At 40.6% G+C, this 21,424-nt stretch overlaps 1 protein-coding gene across 1 annotated transcript in view; it reads right to left on the bottom strand.

The window, feature by feature from the left end:
* The window catches only part of PRICKLE1 (prickle planar cell polarity protein 1), a 103,082-nt gene extending 82,879 nt beyond the window's left edge, over positions 1-20,203 (bottom strand). The window contains exon 1 of the mRNA XM_087442546.1: positions 20,024-20,203. The gene's annotated coding sequence lies outside the window, so the exon portion shown is untranslated. The remainder of the gene's footprint in view (positions 1-20,023) is intronic.
* Between the last annotated feature and the right edge of the window lie 1,221 nt (positions 20,204-21,424).

The raw sequence follows: 21,424 nt of genomic DNA, 5'->3' as shown, positions 1-21,424 counted from the left end.
TAAATGACATTAAGGTCTAAGACAGAAGGTAAGAAGTATAAGGGTTATCACCCTTAGGAGGGATATGTATTCCTCTTTAAACACACAAACACACACACACGCACACACACTCACTCACACACTGAAGAGAAACGCATTATAACCCCTGCAAACCTTCATCTCCAACCTTACAACCCAATATTTATAATTTCCGATAATATGTGATTTGTACATCTTTGGTGTTTAATAAATGCTCATTGTGGATGGAATCTGGTCCAATAAGCACCCACCTGGAGATAAAACTAAAGAAAATAAATTAAACATAAAAATCGTCCTCGAGATCTGTATAGAACTTGCTAATATGTATAGTATCCTTTTCACCATACTTTGGAACATGAGGAACACTTTTTGCATTATTTTAAATGACAAAACTCCCACAGGTAATACTAACGTACCACACGAAAAACCTCACAAGGTAGGGTGACAAATAGGCCTGATGGAAAAAATGAAATGACAGTAAGTAGTATTTTCAAGAGGCTCATCTTAGGTCAGGAAGGCAATTTTATTCTCTTGTGTGCATTTAAAAAACTCTACTGTATGGCAGAAAAAATACAGTTTTTGGTAGAAAAATAATAAGCAGAAAGAAAAAATCCATATTTCGTCTCCCAGAGACCAACACAGACACACAAAAACGAACACAGATGTGTATATACTCTTCTTCTCCAAAGAGGGACACGTCCAACTTGCTATTTTATGTCTTTTCCACTTAAATTATCCTGAATATGTTTTCATACAACTTTACCTCTGTATCTTTATAACAGCTGCGTAATTTTCCACCTTATGAACATACTACCATTTTTTCTAGCTTTTCAAGTCTAAAAAGGCTCTGACAGCATTTTAAAATGTAAAGTTAAAATGGGCCTTAAAATAACTCAGTCAATAAATCAGTTCAGCAACGGGCCTTGAAAGTATACATGGAATCGTTTTTAATTTCAAAAACAAAATTCTGTCATGTGACATTAAAACCTCATAATGCTCTTAGGTTCCCAACGTTTATAAAGTAGAGTTCAAATCCAAGTTCATTTGGACCAGAAGTGACTGCTTTCAGGGAATGCGTTTGTTTTAAGAAGAAAGGTCATTTCAAGTTTGTGCAAGACTGCCATCTAGTGCCTCCCTTCTTCCTGTTGGATGCGAGAGGCTTCCTTTCGAGCGTTAGTTGAAGGATATTCTACATTTCACTTTCCGGACTGGTTAACTCAGGTTTTCGATAGCAGTAACCTTTTTCAGCTTGTATGTCGTCCTTAGGGTGCCCGCTGTGCCGATTAAGAAAATGATTGTACTGTTCAGCAGTCTTAGAGAAAAAGGGAGGCACAGACTTGAAGTAAAAAGCAGTCATTTATCATTCTTTGCTGACCTATGCAATTAAACATGACCCTCAAAACAAGACAAATTAATTCCTTTGTGGTGATGTAATCCCTGGAACAGATGGATCGATAATGGAAACACATCGCTCCGCCAAGGTTCATGTTTAAGATGAGCAGGGTGGTATTGGAAATTCTGCTCTGGCTGGTATAGCTGAAAGATTATGTCATCAGGCAAACAGTGAAGTTTCTGAAATCAGAGTCCCGCAGAGACACCTGCTATAGACTAGCTAGTCACCGTGTGACCCAAGGCATTCCTTTGTGAATCAATGTGAAATCAATGTCCCAGCATGATGGTAGGTGGCACTGTGCTAATGGACAAGTAAACTAGCAAACGAGACCTCAGCCTTCTGAGCTCATTAGCCAATTCAAACTGGAACAGTTCCAAGACACCTGGGTGGTTATGTCCACCTACCTCCATTACCCTGGAAGTTTCAATTGGATACAGTTCCCTTCCATGAGTCATAAATTATTTAAGTTTTACTACACACTGTTAAACAATTGTCATATTCCGTGCTTACATGGCTACCTTCTAAATGGGGTATGAAGTGATTTAGTGATAAAATTCACAGGAGTCCTAAAGTATGAAAGAAAAAGATGCTGTACAGGTTTTAGATAAAATTCCATCTGGCAGCTCAACTGACCAAGACATTTATTTGATTTCAACAGCTCACAGAATTATGATTAGGCAGTTCTGAATGGCACTCATAGTGCTCCTTCTAGAGAACACCTAATTTATTCATAAGAAAAATGAAAGTTTAATAAAGTTCTTTCATATTTATTTCAGTGGATTTCCAAGTGCAAATGTGCATCTTAAGAAAAAAAATTCCATATTCAGTAAGTTCTTGAAAATTATATAAACATTCATATTTATAGTTAAAATAAAGAAGAAAATATTTAGCTTTATTTTAAAGCTACTATTTTGTATATTTGGGAGATTATTTTCACAAGCATTTACATATTAATGTCAACAATAATTCAGTTCAATTTAATATGCAATAGTTTGTCTGAATTTACCCTTGACCCTAAAGTTTGTTTTATCAAATACAAGTTTACTTTCCTAGACTTTATCATGCAAATCCCCTCAAATCGTCTGACAAATTCCACCTTCATCAGGCCACTGAGAAATGTGGAGTAAAATGGGCTTATCTGAACTGTGAAAGGAAGTAAACATAATTAATATTTAATTTTTCCCGTGTTAATATTATAAAAGGAAAAATATAAATATTTTGGGCTTTATATTATAGATACAGTATGAGTTTCAGAGTCTAAAAAAGACCAATAAAAGGAATTTTATGAAGGGATATTCTAACAATAAAATTATAGGCTATTTCTTGCTCTATGAGAATTCAAAAAGAAGCTAATAGAAAAAATAAAATATCCCTGTAGCTTATATTAAATAGTTGATTAAAAACAAAATCCCTGAACCCAGCCTGGGGGAGATGAACAATCCAGCCCAAACCCAGCCTGTATCTAAAGCTGGTCAGGGGGAGCAGAGGAACTTCTGGGTCCCAGGCCCTGTGTTTGGAAACAAGCAGGGATTCTGATGGCTTTTCAGATCCAGCTCCTGGGATGGGAGTTTGCACTTGTGTTTATGGTGCAAGAGTATGAGCCCCCAATAGGCACCTGGGTGACCCGGGTCTTTAGGTACTGATGGTGACACACAGCCCCATGAAAGTCACTTGCTCTCACTGAGCATCAGAAAGCTCATTTGCAGCCCAGACCTGTGGCCTAGTAGTTAAGTCCATTGTGCTCCGCTTTTCAGCTCCTGGGTGGGGACCTACACCACTCATCAGTGGCCATGCTGTGGCGGCGACCCACATACAAAATAGAAGAAGACTGGCACAGATATTAGCTCAGGGCAAATCTTCCTCAGCAAAAAAAAAGGCTCATTTGCTATCTGAGGCCAATCATCTTTCCTTCCCATTTCGGGTGGACCTGTGTGAGTGTATTTCCCAGCCCAGCCTCACTACATAATAAAGCCCTGAAGGGTGGAGATCAGGGGTTGTATCTTTGGATCTCTCATTCCTTTTCCTTCCACCCACCATACCTTTTCTTGTGACATATAGGAATATATTTATCTTACGTTTCTGTAATAAGTATTTGTTGAATGAATGAACAAATGAATAAGAGATAAATTTTAAGTGTAAACGATTTGGGTAGATTTCACATTACAATTAACCTTCAAAGACATATAAGCATTTGCAAATTAAAAAAAATTATTATCTATATCCAAGATTATCTTCTTCTATACTCTGGTACATTTAAACATAGAAATGTTACTTATGGGCTTTTTTGTTTTTTCAAAAAATGTTTAAGGGGCTGGCCTAATGGCATAGTGGTTAAGTTTGCATGCTCGGCTTCAGTGGCCCGTGGTTCGCAGGTTCAGACCCCGTGCACGGACCTATGCACCACTGATCAAGCCATGCTGTGGCGGCATCCCATATAAAGTAGAGGAAGATGGGCACGGATGTTAGCCCAGGGCCAATCTTCCTCGGCAAACAAGAGGAGGATGGGCAACAGATGTTAGGTCAGGGCTAGTCTTCCTCATACACACACACAAAATGTTTAAAATGTATCACGAATACTTGTTTTTCTTATTTTAAAGATAGCACACATAGCAAAAATTTTGGAAAAACTGAAAAAGGGACAAAGAATAAAATCATACCCATTCCTAATCTAACTACATGAAATAAACCACTATTAACATTTTGCAAACACAAAAAACTTATACAGAATTAGCAGGCCACCCATGCAAGGCATCAAATGCAAAGCCCCTGGGTTTCCAGGAGGAGTCCTCAGTTTCTTGTATGTTCAAAAAAAGATTTTTCATCAGTTAATCCAGGGAGTCCCTTGGGCATTGGAGCATCATTTCACCCTAAACAAACTTAGGGGCTTCTGATCACTAATCAGATTGCACTCAATTACGTGGAGAAATATAATGGCCGAATAACTAAGAATACTCCACGGAGGAGTCAGCTTGAGAAATGAGAGTAATATCCCAGGGCCACTTTAAAATATTGGAACAAAATAACTGAATTACTTTAATGGGTACTGTCCTCAAGCCAGGACCACTAAAACATGTACAGGCCAATTAGACCAAAAGATAAGGATAAGCCCACAAGCATCACCTCTCCCCTGGGCTGCTTTTGAATCACACTCACAAGATCCCATCAATTTTCCTCTTTCTGGACTCTTTTTGGCCAACCTGTAATTCTGACTATAGCCTCAGTTCTCCTTACTCACAGGAGTTAAACTGTTGACTTCTACAAATAGATGATTTAACACACATCGCCCCCAAAGATTGGGAGACTAAAGTATTTTATTCTAAGAAATAAGAAAGGCGAAACAAAGGCAATAATTCTCTAAAATCATGTGCAGCAATGATGCACGATCACAGAGATTCTCTAACATAGTCGAGGAAGTGATAGTATTCTCTAAATTTGGACTGAGAAGAAAAATATATTACTAATTCTCTCTCAGCATGTGTATAGATTTCTTCAATCTGTGTTTTTCAAACTGTGTTCGGAACCAGGACCCCCACCTGGGGAGTAGACAAGGGTGCTGGGAAGATGGGGCTAGAGCCAGGAGCTTTGAGTTGCCAGGTAAGAGACAGGATGTTCAGTTAAATTTAAATTTTAGATAGACCACCAATAATTTTTTTAGAGACATGCAATACTTGGGACACAGTTATACTAAAAATTATTCCCTGTTTATATGAAATTCCAATTGAGCATCTTGTGTGTTTGTTTATTTTGATAATCTGGCAGCCCTATAATGAACCTCTTTTCTGCCTCTCAACAACAAAAGTCCTACTTTATATGCTGCGGTTCCACATAACCTTGGGTTTGAGAAAAGTGTTCAGCTATCCACAAAAAGTTTGAAAACCACTTTGCTAGACAAACCCAGGCAAGACTCTCAACTCCACAGTCTGTGGACTTCCCAATAATAAAGTGGAGTGCATCTGGTTGTTGTGAAAATTAATTAAAGCTTGTAAAGCCCTTTGAAATTGGCATGTTCAGCCGCATATGCTACAAAATATTTATCACATGCCAGACTGCCTGAAAACATACTGACTGCTCACTGAACAATTAGATGGCAGCAATTCCAAAAGATGTTAAATCACAATTTTAATATCCCCACCTATTGAAACACAGAAGAAACTTCCAACATAAGAAGTGAGTTTATCTTTGAAAAACAAACATACACAATTTGCTTTTAAAAGTACAGTACTTTAAATTATATTGTTATGGATTTTTTTCAGCTGAATCATAGTTTTTAAAAGGGGAGTTCAAGAAATCATCAGGAAATGAAGAAAACAGTTCATCTCCTATGAGTCTATCGTCTGCTACTTCTGCTTGTAAGGTTTTTCAAGCTTAAAAAAAGTTTTTATGAAAACAAAACAGAGATACCAACACAATAAAACACATCTGGAGGCCACTTGGTGACAATCAGGCTTCTTTGTTTCCGACCATTAGCTTTCATGAAAAGCTCTTACAGTCCTTAAGCAAATGTCATAAAAGTATAACACTCATTATATAATGTTGTCTAAACACTTGAGGCTGAAATGGAAACCTGGCAGTGAAACCGAAGAGTAAATAAGTTTAGATTGTGCCAACATAACAATGAAAAGACACAAGGATAAATGCCTGACAGGCTGGCCAGGTAAATGCAACATTTAAGGAGAATCGAGAGCTCTTATTCAGAAGCTTAAGTTAACCACAGAAAAGACAGAGAGGATCGCAGTTGTCAAAATTCATATCTTATTTCTGATTGAAACTGAGGTTTTATAAAGGTGGCAATAAGTCCATAACCAAGAGCACAATTAATCTTAGACCCAAATATAAATACTTGCAACTCACTGAGTAGCAGGCTTGTCTCATGTTTCTTGCCCTTGCACATACTTTTCTTTCTGCCTAGAATGAATCATTCTCCAATCTAATGGCTTGGCCAACTCCTATTCAGTTGTTAATACCCAGCTCATCCATCTCCTCCTCTCAGAAGCCTTCCTTAACCATCCACACAGAACAAATGACTTCCGCCTTTGCTTTTGTGCCACTACTCTACCTAGTACGTTTCTCTATTCCTGCCTCTACCACAATCTTTTGCAAGTAAGGGCTTAAATGCGTTCCTTCCCTACAAAACGGAGAGGTATTTAAAGACAGGAACCACTCTTATTTAACGTTTGTATTCCCAGAGCCTAACACAGTACCTGGCAAACCACAGGGGCTCAATAAATGTGTATTAAATGAAAATGATGCTCCTAAACTGAAATAAAAATGGGAAAGTTTAACATTAAATGGTAATGCATTTGTAAGTGCAATTTCTTCTTACTTTTCAGAGAAGAGAAATGGTGGCAGAGAATATGCAAAAGAGCTGCCATTACTTTGAAGTGAATAAATGGTCAGGAAAAGAGGCAGAAGATGAAAGGTTCTGTATATCCACGGAGTTGGAACAACAGAAACCACTGTGAACTGTTCGTAAAACATCTCTGCAAAAGCGTGCCAACTGTAACCTGGAGGGCTGGCCTCTAGACCGAGGAGCATATGCAACTTTATTTCTATTCCACCCTCTAACAGTCTGCTGAGGAGGCCCACAAAGGTGTCATTAAGAGATGGAATGCTTTCCTGCAGTACTTTCACATACTCATTACCATCCGATAGCGTTTGATCTTTGAGTCATGGCTGAAGTGACCCAGATTCCAACTGGTGATCATTAATGTCACATTTATATAGTCTTTCCTATTGGAACAGCACTTCATAGTCATTTATGAATCTGCCGGGAGAGGTGCCATGGCTCATTGCTGTGTTCATCCGAACAGTTCACAAACTCCATCTTCTTAGATATAATACAGATGGTATAATACTTCCCCGTGGGCCATTTGTAATTTCAGGCTCGGCCTAATTAGAATGTGAATAAGATCCAAGGTCCTGAGAATTTGCTTAAAAGTTAGTAATTTAATTAATCACAGTGCTACAAAAATGGAACACCCAGGTCTGTAGATGTGGTGACATAGGCCAACACATAGTATTTATGGTTAATACAGAAAGAGTTTCACCACACGCTGCATATTTAGACCAGCTTTTATTTGGGGAGTGGGGGAGATAAGAATATTATTATGGTTTTAAAAAATAATAGGAATGCAACTAAAATGGATGTTGGGCTATTTTTATTTTCCAGCAAACCCTCTCTAAACCTCCCCAAATTAATTCCAATTTGGTCAATGGACATACACATTTTAAACAAAGTTATAATCACTATGTGATTACATAAATAAGTAAACACAATACTTTGAGTTCCACCTTATAAATTTTCCACATTTCCCATGCATAAAGACAGTACTCACATTTGTAATTTTTATTATGAATATAAGTATGCCATTGTTATAACTACATCAGATTAGTAAGTTACTCTTAATGTTACTGTATTTTTTTAGCTTGTCATATTAAATTATAATGTGACCTATTAAACCAGACTTTTGGTAAGGGGAAATGTACATTTTCTTAGGTCTTTAAAACATAGCTATAGTTGAATTTTGAATTAGCCACACTGAATCATGAATAAAGAGACCATTTTTTAAAGTTGCACTTGGCAAATATGAATAATTTTGAGTAGATTGTTAAATAATTCTAGTCAAGGACTCAGGTAATGATGATAATTAATAATAAAATAATATAGGGCCAGCCCGGTGACGTAGTGGTTAAGTGCTCGTACTCTGCTTCAGTGGCCTGGGGTTCGCAGGTTCGGATCCCAGGTGTGGAACGACGCACTGCTTATCAAGCCATGCTGTGGCAGCATCCCATATCAAGTAGAAGAAAATGGGCACGGATGTTAGCCCAGGGCCAATCTTCCTCGGCAAAAAAGAGGAGGATTGGCAACGGATGTTAGTTCAGGGCTAATCTTCCTCACAAAAAATAAAATAATAATAATAATAATAATAATAATAATAATAATAATAATATCAGCTCCAGTTTATTATCTGTACCCCTGAAGTAACAGCCTCCAAATCCAGTATCTTAGATTTAGGAAATTTTCAGCCTAAAAATTCATCAGGCGCCTCACTTTATAATTGAGGAAACTGAGGCACAGAGTGAGTAAGAAGTCCAGAAAATTAGGTGACTTATCCAAGATCACATGCAAATTAGTAGTAGGAGAGACTATAATTATCTAAAAGCATTTAATATAGAACAAACATACACAGCAATATTTATGAAATAATAAAACATTATCAAACAATTTTAAATAAGCTACAAATGCTTGTTTATTTTCCCTCTCTTTCTTTTGTTTTTTCTTTCTAAACACTGAACTGCAAACATAAATTTATTTAGGAACCGCCAAACCAAAGCTGCATCTTGAGCTAACAGGCAGCCTCCTCATCAGTAAATTGGGGCTAACCTTGGTTAGCCCTCCACACGAAGATGCAGGGAAGGTAAATGAGATGAATGTGAAAGTGCTTCGTGTCCTTCAAAGGTATTAGTCTTATTATTAGTCAAGACCTCTCGAGTTAAAACATGATAATTTCTAGACAAATAAGTTGGCTCAGCTCCTTAATAGGAAAGCTGACTCACTGCCAATTTAGCCCTGGAACCTGAGACATTAAAATAATAATTTCAAGCCAACAAGGTTTCCTAGCAAGCTGGCTGAAATCACTTAGAGGATTAGCTTTTCACCTCTGGAATTTAAGTAAGAGGATTTCTGGAGTGAAAGACAGTCAGTCATCCTTGTTTTAACATATAAGGCAATACCACAAGTCTGTCTGAAGATACTGCCTCTCTTTTTTTCAAAGGTTACAGAGTAGCATGGGTGCATTATGAAGCCGGAAGTCACAGAGCTTCCTTGTTGCAAATGTTCAATCTTACGTCTATTAATATGGCCTCCGTTTGCTACATGATTACATTTCATCGATCACTTTGTGGCGGAGAGAAGGGAGGAGAGGTATTTGATCAATTTCTCTCCTCATACTGTACAGATTTCTCTGGCTTTATTCAGATAAGGGGGAAAACAGTTCAGAAACTCCATTCTAGCTGCAAAAAACCCCATAAAACAAAAACCCAAAAATCTCTGTTCTAGAAATTTTCACTCAGGTAAAAACAGAATACTGGTGTCTATTTGTCTTTGTGTTATATATAATATTAAAATAGTCCACAAATGCCTGCCCTGTAAAATGAGGGTGGCCCTTTAACTTTATAGTCCTATTATAACAATGAGAATAGAAGCTTAAAACTCTCTCACTTGCTCAGTGCCACATATTATTAGATTGGAGAGGGGACGTTCCAATTCGAGGCATAGCTAGCTCCCTATATTCTTGCAGTCATTCATTCTGCAGATATTTATTAAACAGCTACTATGTGCCAGGCACGACTCTAAGATTGGGAATAAAGCAGTAGACAAGACAGCATGGAGATGTCTTCATGGAACAGACAGCTATAATAAGTAAATACCTGGCGAATAGTGAAAAGTGCAATGGAGAACAGGGAAGCAGGTTCAGGGGTTTCTCGAGTGCTAGGTGGCAGCTGGGGGAAGGCAATGGTGCTGCTCTTTTATATAGGGAGATCAGGGAAGGCCTCCCTGATATCAGATGACTTTTGAGCAGACACCTGAAAGGATGGAGTGAGCCACGATCCCACGTGGAAAAACCCACACGTGTCCTTTTCTATTAGCTTGAAGCCTAGCACAAACAAGGAGCTTAGCCGAAAACTTCAGGAAAGTGAAACCTACAAATGACAAGGCTTTATACAATACTTTGCACCAGCTCTCAATAGATCTCCAGTGATCCTTAAACCCTGTTTAGCTACAGCTTAATCTTTTTCCTGACTAAAATGCCTCACAGTATCTCTTCACATAATGCCTAAGAGAGAGAGTTTTCCAGTTACATTGTGCAAACAACCCAAGTAGATAATTCAGGTAGAAATTTCCACTCTGAGGCCCTGATTATTTGATTTGGCAATGAACATAACAGTAGGAAAAAATGAGCTGAAGCTATCTGATTTTGCTACTGGCCATGCCTATACAGTGAAAAAGTTCAAAGAAAGCTGGACATTTATCCAGGTTTCAGAATCGTGAGTTTTTAAAGTTCTTCTTTTAATTAAAAAGAAAAACACCACAAAACAACAACACCCGCCTCCCCACAAGAATGGCAAAATACGACAACAAAAAAATCCAGTAACCTAGGTAAGTATCAAATGTCTCCTCTTGCTTATACTATGTAGACACAGCCAATAGTCACATTGACTGGTTTAAGTTCTCTTTATTTAGTCTATATTCTACAGTAATGGTAATAATGGATAATGATAGGAAATAAATTTTCAAAGACTGAAGAAGAAAAAGCAAAGAAACAAAATGGGCAATAAACTCTTTTAATCAATTTCTACCAAACTAGGCAACCAAGAATTTTCCAATGTTTGATAATAAAACTTTCAGATACATCATAGTTATTATGAGAAAAACTGAGTGTGCTTATTATACTTTATTGAGACTCTGATTTATCTCATCTAGAACAAAAATTATATATACACGGTGGATATGGACCCCTGTATAGTATGGATATGGACAGTTTTAAAGCACTTTATATGTTATGAAAGATATAATATGGAATCACGACTGTAAAAGGCTGAAAATAATTGCTGGCTATAAAAAATAATTATAACTAGCTAGTTTAAAGATTGTTTCACTAATCCAAAAAATGGGAATCAGCATTTCTGTTGTTGAAAAGGACAAAGGGCTTACACACACACACTTTATTAAGAAATTTGTATCAATAAAGATCTATTTAAAATTTTTTACCTTCGTAATTAAAAATATTTAAAAATAAGAAAAATTGTAATAAAGTCGTAAATTTGTCAGATAAGCTTTGAAACCTTTATGGTGATATGATTGGGTTATATTTCTTAAGGTGATACGTTAGGATGACCACAGAAAACTGGACATTCATTCGTTCAACACATACAGGATGGAAAAGGTAAGAAAACAAGAAAAGCTACGTTTTCATAGGATAAACTGTTCTTTAACAGTATATAAATTACATTTTCAAATAATATGCTCAATATCTTTTTTTTGTGGACCCCCAGATATCTTTCCAGGTGAAGTACCTGGAAAGAAACAATCAATACACTATGGAGTATCCCAAAAGTCTGGAAACATAAGGAAAATAATGTATTTATGATGTTGTTTTTCAGATGGAGAATTAATACCCATTGTTTTAAATTTGGAAAGGTGTCTGAAAGGTTGACAAAAAGCATATTGAAAATATTACTGGAAAACATACTATTACATTTTCAAGAAGTTTCCTGACTTCTTGGGCTCTCCGTATTTTTCAAGGGCCTACTGTGTACCAGGCAATGTGTTAGGCACTGGGTGTGCGATGATGAACAAACACGGCTCTTCTCTCACGTTAATTACCATCTACTCACAGGAGCAGCACACAGATTTTCTTGGAACCGAGTTAAAACCACATCTACGATATTTTGACAGCAACACTAGAAATGAATGTAGCCATTAAGAATGAATGAATAAACAAATAAATAATGAACAAGAGAGAAAGGAAAGAAAGAAGGGAGGGAAGGACGGAGGAAGAAAAGAAGGAAAGAAAAGCATCCAGCCTACTAGGACTAGAAACATAAAATTTTAGAACTAGAAGGAAACCTTAGAGATCATCTCATTCAGTGGCTTTTAACCACAGCTGTGCATTGAATTACCTGAAAAGCTTTTTCAAATGTGTAAGACCCCACCCAAAACCTACTGCCTTAAAATCTCTGTGTATTTGTATTTTGAAAAAGCCTCATAGGTGTTTACAATTCAAATCTTTGGTTAATACGCGCTGATCCAGCCTAATTCTCTCATTTAAATATGAGGAAACTGAGGCCCAGAGAGGCTGAGAGGCTGACCTGAAATCACACAGCTATATCATAGGCCAAGTTTTCTAATTTTGAGAAAAAGACTGTAGAAAAACGATCTTTTTCTGCACTATTAGACCATATCACCACTGCCTATTCTTGAATCTCTGCTCAAGAAGAAACAGGATAAATGGACAAGTATTTGGCCCAAAGCTATGAAACCAAAGTAAAAAAGCCAGTGTCTACAGGCCACATAAACATGTAAATAACAAAAAGACCCATCAGGAACCTGGTTGCTTAAGCAGCCAAGTCAAGCTAGTTTAAAACACTCCCACACAAATATCATTATTCCTATCAGTTTCTCATTTCAGCACTGCAATAAATAATAATTTTGGTTTCTGTGGGTAAGGAGGGGGAGAAGAGAGTGATTTTTCTGGTTTATTCCTTAAAACTCAGAAGGTTAAAAAAAGAATATGTTCCCAATACCTCAATATGAAGAAAGCCTGGTCTGCTTTTAACACGTTTGGCAGTACTTGAGGACGTGTTCTTGGCTATTAGCCTGCCAAGCTGTTTAAGCTTATAGAAGGCCCACAAAGGGAACTTATATGATTAAGTTAAACACAAACATCTTCTCTGTATATTTTATTCCCTCCCTTCGCATTCACAAAAACATAAAAGGCTAAAACATTACAGAACTAGGTGAGAGGGGCAAGTTATTTATCACTTCGGCTCCTTTCTCAAGGCTTGTGTAAATAAGAGCTAAGGCAACTCAATGAAATTATTCATATGATCCTTGCAATGAACAAAGCTAAGCATCAGAAAGCAGTTCAAAATTCCTATGAAGCATATGTATCTTCTTACAAGAAACATCTGTGATTCCCTAATGCACTTCAGACCTAACTTTATCTCTTTCTAAAAGTTATGTAACATGCATATACTTCAAGCGCTGAACATACTTATTAATTACACAGTCACAGAAGAATTTAAAATGCCGGCTCTTTTTGACACACATTATAACAAGTATTTCAACACTAGAGCACTAAGTAGTCTTCTTACATTAACATCTAACAGTTCCCTAAATTGTTTGGAAGAGACATTTTATTTTATTTTTTTTTTATTTTTTATTTTTTTAAAGATTTTTTTTATTTATTTATTTTTTCCCCCCAAAGCCCCAGTAGACAGTTGTGTGTCACAGCTGCACATCCTTCTAGTTGCTGTATGTGGGACGCGGCCTCAGCATGGCCAGGGAAGCAGCGCGTCGGTGCGAGCCCGGGATCTGAACCCGGGTCGCCAGCAGTGGAGCGCGCTCACTCAACCACCAAGCCACGGGGCCAGCCCTGGAAGAGACATTTTAAAGCAAAACAAAATGCAAAACTATCTAGCTCTTTTTCAGATCCTTCGATTATTCAAGCATGTAAATAACAGAGTTGGAAATATCAACTACAGTTAACAAGTTATGAATTTCTTGAGAAGTTTACCATATTATTTGCTTATCAGTGGGATAAAAGCAAAAGGGAAACACAAATGCCTTTGGTGAAACTATAACATGGTTTAAATCAGGTTACTGTTGTTAGACTGAAAGAGTGGGGTGTGTACATGTGTGTGTGTGTGTGTGTGTGTGTGTGTATTCAGAAGACAGCATTTTAACTAAGGCAGAGGAGCTGGCCAATATAGAAAAGTGTTTTAATAGACTTTCTATTTCAACCATAGTTACTGTGGATTTTGTCACTATAGCAATGGGCCTGGGTGGGGCGATTGTCTGGCAGGCAGGCTGGTGTGCTCAGCTGGTAAAGCAACATAAACCTCATTTTACCATGAGCTGAGCAAATTTCCTCTAAGAAGGTTTGCTTAATTGAAAGACAGCTTCCAAGGATAAACAAAAAGTCCAAGCATCGGTTGATGGGTACTTCACAGTATACTGCTATACTTAAGGCCAACCTCACACCTCCTCCTAGATTTGATCAAAGGCCTCCACTCTGGTTCATTAGTGGTGGTACTTTGGATTAAGGGAGTAACCTAACCTCCAGGAACTCAACGATCCTTAGCAGCCTGGGTTAATTTCAGCTGTCTCTACAGGGGCTACATGAAACACGGCATTTACAAATTTGGATTATACAGCACTATTTATTACATGATGGAAGATTTCCAAAAATGCCAGAAGAGATGTTGGCATTTATGCAAGTCAACTCCTGTTCAACCCAAAGAAGCACTATATTCTACAGGATGTTTTTGCCAGGATTGAAAGAGCCTATGTGAAAACACCTTAATGAGGACCATCTTAGCACCTCAGCTATTGGATACCCTCTAGCCCTAGGTGTTATGCTTCAAATGAGCCTACAAACTATCCTGGAAACAGAACCCCCAAGCCCTGTAACCAATCCCTTCACTCCAAGTCCTGAGAGTGTATATTTTCTTATTTTCAGATTTAGTAAGTCAAGAATATCTGGTAGCTATTAAAAGATTTAAACCATTACTGTTTTAAAAGGTTTCAGTGTTCAGAGATTTCAAGCCCACAGAGGGGGCAGATCTGGAGGGTTGGTTGCTGTAGAATGGTGAAATTATTTGCTGGTGTCTCCTCCCCATCCCTCCCCGCCCCGCCCCCCCCCGCCCCCCCATTTAAGAATATTCTTATTGACCCCTTTCTACCCTTTTAATGTGTTTTTAATACATGTAAATGGCTCGCAAAAAGAAAAACAGAAGAATTTGAAGGAAAGATCATGCACCAAATAATCTCAGTGACCTAAAAAGATAATTATAACGATAGATCCCTAAAAAAAGAGGGGGGGGAACTTGAAAACATTTGCAACTTACAATATACTATCAGATAACCTTTTCCCCTTTTCTTCTTTGGGGAAATACAAGCAGCTATACAATGTTTCTTTAAAATTTCCTTTATTGAACAGTTTGTTATGTTTGCAGGAAGCAAAAGGCCATCCTAGAAAACCAGGGCCAATATTGTATCACATGAAGTGGTGGCTACTTTCTATCCCACTTTTTTTAAAAAGGCAACAAACATGGTGGGGGGGAGGTGGTTATAAAAAACTTCACAGGAAACCAAATAGCCTTTATTTAAATTAAAAGCAATCACAGCCTGATTCTTGGAACATACTTCGCAATGCTTTTTGGCATGCAGCTGCTACACGCCGCCAATATTGTGTGTAATTGGAAACATTTCAAACAGAATTGTTACCAAAGTCAAAGACCATAATTGCGAGCTGTGGGATCTGCGCCTCAGAGGAAAGAAGGGCAGCTGAGTGAGAGCGGGCTGCTCAGAGAAGTCTACTCATGGGTCTGCATCTGACTGCAATATTTTCACCGGAGTATTGACAAATCTTTCCTTCCAGAGACCCAACAGAGAGCAGCATACACAAAGCAAAAGCTGGTGGGTGCTATAAATCACCAATCCGGACAAAACTCTTAGAAAGAAGTACATGACTTCAGTATTAGAACAACTGAAATAACAGAGCCTCGACTTTTTTTTTTTTTTCCTGAAGTGAAATCCACTAGAAATGAAAGGGGTCTCTCCCAAGAGTTTACCCCAAATCTACTGGTGAGAAAAATGCAACTCCAGTTTAATTGGTCAGTTGTTTTTTAGGCTCACCTAGGACTCAATTTACCAACAGGGGGGAAAAATGTTAAGTAAAGGTAATGATGGCTCCTTGCTAGTATACAGTTCTAAGTTTTAAAATGTTTACATTGGCTTCTGCCTTGGTGACATTTTTATTTTTATTTTAAATTTAAAATCTCTCTTTATAGGGAAATGAACCTGGAAAGGTCTAATCAGTTCAGCTGTATGGACAATCATTCTTGTTCTTAGAGAGGTCCCTTCAAAAGTGACCAAAATGCATTTAGAGTTTAGTCTAAACAAGCACACAAAACAGAGACGCAGGAAGAATTATTACACTCTCTTTGAGAGGTTTGATCCCCCCTAGTAACTGGAAATAGTCAGTGCCAGTGGACCATTGGCTCAGGAATGGTTCTTGGAAAAATTGTGTCATTCTGGCACATAGGAAAGGGATCTGATTATTCTGTTGTATCTCTGTGCCAGAAGTGTCATGACATCAGCGCACTCCAATTTGTAAAGCACGTCTCTTCCCACCATCCCTCCTTCAGGAGAGAGGAGAATGAAGGAACAAAGGTTTAGGTGGAAACCCCGTGCAATTTCTGGCCAGGCCTTTTCCACTGTTCCAAAATGTTCCTTCACCAACACACGTGTAGTTAACCTCTGTGACTTCAGTTCAGCATGGCCATAAACAAGAAGGTGTGGTTACTGGTTACCAGGGGAGCTAAGGTGCTAGACTTGTGTGTGTCCAGGGATGGAGAAGTCCAGAAGCAGGGGGCTCTCGCAGTTCCCCAATGCCATCTGGGTCCCTGGCACTTTGTTCTGGAGTGCTGGCTCCATAGGCTGCCTGAGGTTTCGAGGAACTGCACTGATGCTGGACTTGGCACCTGGATTGTTGTACTTTCCTCTCCCAACTCGTTTGCTCACACCAACCTTCTAAAGATATGAGTGCATAATACGGTAATGCTTTATCCTGTGACTCGAAAAAAAAGCAGTAATGGTCCTTTAAAACACCAACCAACCAGTCAACCACCCAACCAACCAACCAAGAAACACAACTCATTCACATTCCTAACTCCTCTTTATTGTGGAATAATTACATCTGGATTTAAGCAAATTGAATATTCTCACACTAATAAGAGTTAAACAACTGATATTATTTCACATAAAATGGAGGGAAAAAAAGAGCTATTTTTTCCAAGGGCAAGGAGTCTATCCTGGTCAAGTGGCATCCTTAACATTTCCATGCACAGATGAGAATCACTCTGACTTTTTAAATTACTTTCCTTCTTTAAAAGGAAAAATTTACTCTTTATAAACTACTTTAACCAGGAAATTAACTGTAGTAACTAGAATAGTGATAATATTTTCTGAAAATTGTTTTCCATAATATTGGACAACCCAAACTATAGCTATATGCCACTAAAACAGTTACTTAATTACTGGAAAATAATTTTTAAAATTCTTATTCCATTTCATGAGTATTATGAACAATCACTCATAATACTCAACTCTGTATTTTATTTTCAAATAACTATAAAATGTTTTAGAGAAATTATCTTACAGCATTACTTTTTAAAACTTAGATTTCAGCTTAATTTTAAAAATCCTTAATTAAAGAAACTTCAAAATTTAACCTTTTTTTCTTGTATCTTTTCAGAGTTATCACAGGAGAGGATATTAGGAACAACCAGATTTTTACCCACATCTGACTCTAAACTTAATAGTTTATCTATTAACCCTATAAGCATTTTTTTCTTCTCCCCAGCTGATAGATTTCATTTGGGTGGCCACACTGACCCACTACAACCCCCTTTATTATAAAGACAAATGGTGGGTCCATGGACCTTGATTATAAAAACATGAGCAACTTTTTAAGTTTCATTAGCATTGCTGGCAGAACTGATTGAATCTGCCACTTTAGTAAAATATATCACTTTTCTTTAAAAAAACCTATGAACCAACAGGCTCACTCAGTGATAAATCACCAATTAGTACCAAATTAAGGAAGGAAAAATAAATTTACTAAACCCATGGGCTCACATCAATATGGCTACCTCTACGTACCATCCAGTTTTTCCTCTCTCCTTCCTTCCTCCCTCCCCACCTCCCTTCCCCCTCCCCCCTCTCCCTCCATTCCTTCCTACCTTCCTTCTTTCCTTCCTCCCTCCCTCCCTTCCTTGCTTATTCAAAAGAATGAGTCACTACTGTTAGCCCTGACTTATTAAAACAGAGATTTTTGAGTTCCAGCAAGTGCGCTAACTCTGGACTGTGGATAACGTCCATTTATTTCTAGCACCTTTTCATTTTAATATGTAGAGCACATGCATTGTTAATCTTTAAATCCTTTGTATAAACATTTCTGGAAGAGCTTGTAAAATATCTCCTTCCGTGTTTCCTGACTGGCCAGTTGATGGCATTTAGAAACCCTCTGGTACCAGCAGGTGCTGTATTTTGCTTTCTTCCAGCTCCAGCTGGGCTACAATGACAGATTCCCATCCCAGGCCAAGCCCAGCCACCTAGGCTAGGACCACATTGGAGGCAAACTGAACTGGGCCCCACCAGACAGCAAGATAAATGGCTGCTGTTTAAGTTTTAAATCCCCTGGTGGGAGTAAATATTGTTCCAGAGAAAAAGGCTTGACAAATATTGCGTCATCCTTCCAGAGCTGTCTTGATTAAAGCAGAATCTTTGGATTAAGTTGGTGCTCAATTCAAAATGTATCTATCTTGCTGTCATGGGATTTTTCTTTTCCCCTTCCTGGAGTCTGAAAACAGACACATTGTTGGGGATGGTCAAACAAGGCTGCCGCCTCCCAAGGGGCTGGAGTCCGCTCCTGATAATAGAAGGCGGCTGAACATTGACACTTCACTGAGGAGAATGGAGACAGCAAAGGCTTAGTGGGAAAAGGCCAGTTGTCACCTAAGTGACAGGCAACAGCTGAGCTCACACATCTGGAGCCAGACCAGGGCAAACATTCAGCAACTCTCACCCGTCTACACCTTGGGCCTGTCTGAAGGGATGGATAGAAGTTCCCTTCACTCCAAAAGCACATTAAAAATATCTGATGGTGACCACACCAATTATGTAACATCAACTGCAGACACAGCCTTCCGAAGTACTGATTAAAATTAGGAGGTAGACAAAACTATACGGCATGCACAGATACAATTTCATTAAGTATAATCTGTCCTTCACAAAATGCATCCTAAAAGCCACTTATATATGCATGCCTTTTATAAATGCATCTGAACTGTTCCAGATAGGCCAGATCGTTACATGTTCTTTCCCTCTAGGCAGGTTCCCATGGCGTGTTCTTCACCTTGTTCATGGCCGCAGTTCTGCCTCCCATACTCTTCAAAATCAGCAACCAAACGTGTTTGTCTTGTGATTCTGAATCCTCCTTAGGCAAGCTGGAACTCAGTGCATTGCCAGCCGTCCTCCCTCATCCCCACCTCCTCCTTCAGCCGCCCGGAGACAATCTGTGGACAATTTTCCCCAAGTCCCAAAAATAACACGGCACTGCCAATAGTCACTGGCGATGCCGTTTGTTTTTCTTAGAGGGCAATGAAAATTTAACAGCTTTCTGCTGCATCCTGAGTCCCGGTCCTGCTAATTATTAACATGCCCCCAGTTTCTTCAACTTTTTCTGCCTAAAAGGAGGAAGACGCTCCCATTCTTTCCCATATACGTGCTACAATCGGAAAACACCATTGCTGGGGTGGAGGTCGGGGGACAGGGGGTGATGCACCCCTGCCAAAAAGCAATCGGCCCTCTCCCCAGGGAGTTAGGAGAGACTCAGCACCCTCCCTCCGGACGCCAGTAGGTGACAGGCGATCCTAAGCGGCGGACACATGCCAACGCACCCTCGCCTCCCTGCGCCCCGCATCGCCCCAACTCTGGGGCCACGGAACGGGTTTCCACGCAGGAGGGAATCAAGGGAAGAGTTGGTTGTGATGCAGCAAACAGGAGCTATGCGGGTAGCCTTTGCGAAGCCCTCCTGGTGCTGCAGCCAGTATCTGCTTCCACTGTCTACACAGCCCAGCAAACCGATTATGCCCTTCTCCCTTGTTTTCTGCGACACCGACCCAGTCTGGGTGTCACAGACCCCCCGCAGTGACACCGAAGTGCCTGGCCCTTCCCCTGCGGCGCTGGCGCCCCCCTCCCCCCGTCTCCGCCGCGCCCGCAGCCCCTCTGCAGACCCCGCTCGGAGCTGGGCTGCCACTCACCCGCGCCAGGGACAGAGACCTCCGCTGGACGGTCCTCGGCGCCGCGCCGGGTCTGCAGAGCTGCGGTCCGCGGCGTCAGGGCTGGGTGAGGGCGGGCAGCACGCGCACCATCGAGAGCCCGGACAGTCGCCGTGCCGGCCGCGGCGGCCCTCGGGGAAGTCAGCGCAGGCGGCGCGCGGCTGGCATGTCCGGGGCGCGCTGTCGGGCGGCGGGGGAGGCGGCGCTCGCTGCGGGCGGCAGGCGGAGTGCGCACCGACTCCGAGCCCCGCGCCGCGGCGCCGCCGAGCACCCCGCCCTCGGCCGCCGGGGCCGGGCGCGAGCGAAAACGCGGAGCGCGGACGCCGCCGCGGGAGCCAGGCCGCTGGGCGCGCGCCCACCCGGCTCGGCCCCGAGAGGCGAGGTCGGTGCCGGGCTCCGGCCGCGCGGGCGTGCGGCCGGCGAGCTGGGCAGCAGGGCTGGGCGCGCGGCCGGCGGGGCTGAGCGGAGGGCGGGTTACCTGCTAGACGAAGTTCACTCAGGCGCAGCCCAGGCTCTCAAGTGCAGCTCGGTCGTCTCCTCTGCCCCGCCCCCGATTTTATGCCTTTTTAAAAAATTTTTCAAACCAACAATCCTGATGGATTGAAAGACAGGAAGGGTGAAGGGGGAAAAAGAGAAACCCAATTTCCTCTGATCAAACAGTTTTGGGGTTGCCCCTTTGGGTTTCTTTTCCTTTGGTGTGTGCGTGGGGGAGGGGGTGTGTAGTTAATTAAACTCTTAGATTCCTTCCGGCGCGCCTCGCCTCGCTAGGGACCCACTTGGGCTCTACCCTATCTCGTAGAATCCCGCAGGCTGGGCTCTCTCCTCCTCGCAGCAAGAAGCCAAAGATTCAGGCTCTAGTCCGTTCCCTTCCCCTCCTCGGTCCTGGTCATCTCAAGGAAAACCTCCAAGTGTGGGGAGTGCGTGTGAGAACCTCAGGCCATCCCAATGTCCAGAGACCGACCCAAGTTAGCACGGCTCACTTAAAGTCGTGTTCAAGGTATTAATTTGATCATGATAATCATTTTTCATTGGTCAAACTGCTCTCCATGTTTTCAATCTGACCACTTCCCAGGGCTGGGCTCTCAGGCACATTCGCCCAGGATGAACTGGGACTCAGCCTGCTCGCAAGTTCTGCCCTGACGTTTGTGTCGCCTTAGAACCCCTCACTTTTTCCACTTCCAGGTCAGTGGAGTCTCACATCGTGTGAGAACTACTTGTAGAGGGCAGACCCCACGACAGCTGCTAACCCCAATTTGACAGGTGTTTCTGCAAAGCCTGGGCTTCTTGATCTCTCAACCCCTTCCACAACCCTTTAGGATGCTGTATCAACTTCCAAGAAGATGAGGATGTGTGTGTCCCGGTGCGGGGGTGGGGGTGGGGGGC

This window comes from Ceratotherium simum, chromosome 17 (assembly GCF_057802395.1).
Source record: "Ceratotherium simum simum isolate JZ-2026a chromosome 17, ASM5780239v1, whole genome shotgun sequence".
Lineage (NCBI taxonomy): Eukaryota > Metazoa > Chordata > Mammalia > Perissodactyla > Rhinocerotidae > Ceratotherium > Ceratotherium simum.
Note: the sequence above shows the minus strand (reverse complement) of the source record. Positions and strands in the feature narration are given on the sequence as shown.